Genomic DNA, 859 nt, shown 5'->3' with positions numbered 1-859 from the left:
ATAATATATTGAGGTTATAAAAGATGAAAATATTGAATCCTTATAATATTTTAAGTTGCTGAATGTATGTTTAAAAACTGATTTGAATGAGCTGTATTGTATCTAGAAATTTTATTTCTGTTTGGAATGAGATTAAAATACATTTTTGAAGTTCAGCACAGTGTGTAATTTGTTGGTTGTGCTTATGTGACAGGACTTTCAGTGTTAGGAATGATTAGGTGATTTTCTCCCGTTAAATTTCTTTTTCAAACATTTTCAAAAATCATTCTCTTTCTCTGACTAAGCTTACATGTATCAAACATTAAATTGTTAAATAGCGTTTATTTCAAATTTCTTATGTCTAGAATTTAAAATACTACAATTTTATTTTGTTGGCCAGAAGTTGAAATAATCTGGACTTTAAAAAAAAAATAAAGTAAAATCCAAAATGAAAAGTTCAGCTTATCAAGGGAATCACTGTAAGAAGTAAATCAGGGGGGCTGGAGAGATGGCTCAGCGTTTTAGAACACTGGTTGTTCTTTCAGAAGATCCATGTTCGAATCCCAGGACCCACCTGGTAGCTAACAACTGTCCGTAACTTCAGTTCCAAGGGACCCGATGACCTCTTCTGTTCCCCTCCGGCATTGCATAACATGGGCACGCTTGCCTACATGCAGGCAACATACTCATACACATAAAAATAATAAAATATTAAAAATAAATAAATCAGGTTTTTCTTTAAATGAGTAAATGTCCTTCAATGTAACTTATGGGAGACGGTTGCCACTATTGAAAGCCAGTGTGAAACTCAACTTGGAGTTACTTTCATAGCTTAAGGTTTACATTCATTTGAATAATCTCAACCACATTCTTATATTTT

This window comes from Nannospalax galili, unplaced genomic scaffold (genome assembly GCF_000622305.1).
Source record: "Nannospalax galili isolate Female #2095 unplaced genomic scaffold, S.galili_v1.0 scaffold918, whole genome shotgun sequence".
NCBI lineage: Eukaryota > Metazoa > Chordata > Mammalia > Rodentia > Spalacidae > Nannospalax > Nannospalax galili.
This window is presented reverse-complemented; position numbering follows the sequence as displayed.